The sequence below is a fragment of the Cyprinodon variegatus genome, unplaced genomic scaffold (assembly GCF_000732505.1).
Source record: "Cyprinodon variegatus isolate N-32 unplaced genomic scaffold, C_variegatus-1.0 Scaffold107, whole genome shotgun sequence".
Taxonomy (NCBI): Eukaryota; Metazoa; Chordata; class Actinopteri; order Cyprinodontiformes; family Cyprinodontidae; genus Cyprinodon; species Cyprinodon variegatus.
Genome location: NW_015150560.1, coordinates 1535808 through 1536016, shown reverse-complemented (window position 1 = coordinate 1536016; position 209 = coordinate 1535808).

The following is a 209-nucleotide window of genomic DNA, read 5'->3' as shown; positions in this document are numbered from 1 at the left end:
GAGACAGGAGGTTAAGCTCATCCAGAGATTCACGAAGGAACAGGAATCCTGTGAGGCACAGATAAAGGAGAGATTAGAATGTGATCTCAACCTAGATACAACCAAGGATCAATCTGAAACTGAAGGCTCAGGAAGCTAACCAACTAAGATCAACACTGTGGCGTGGAATCAAGGTTTGAAGGCAGCTTAAATACTGTGGTCCTCCTGAT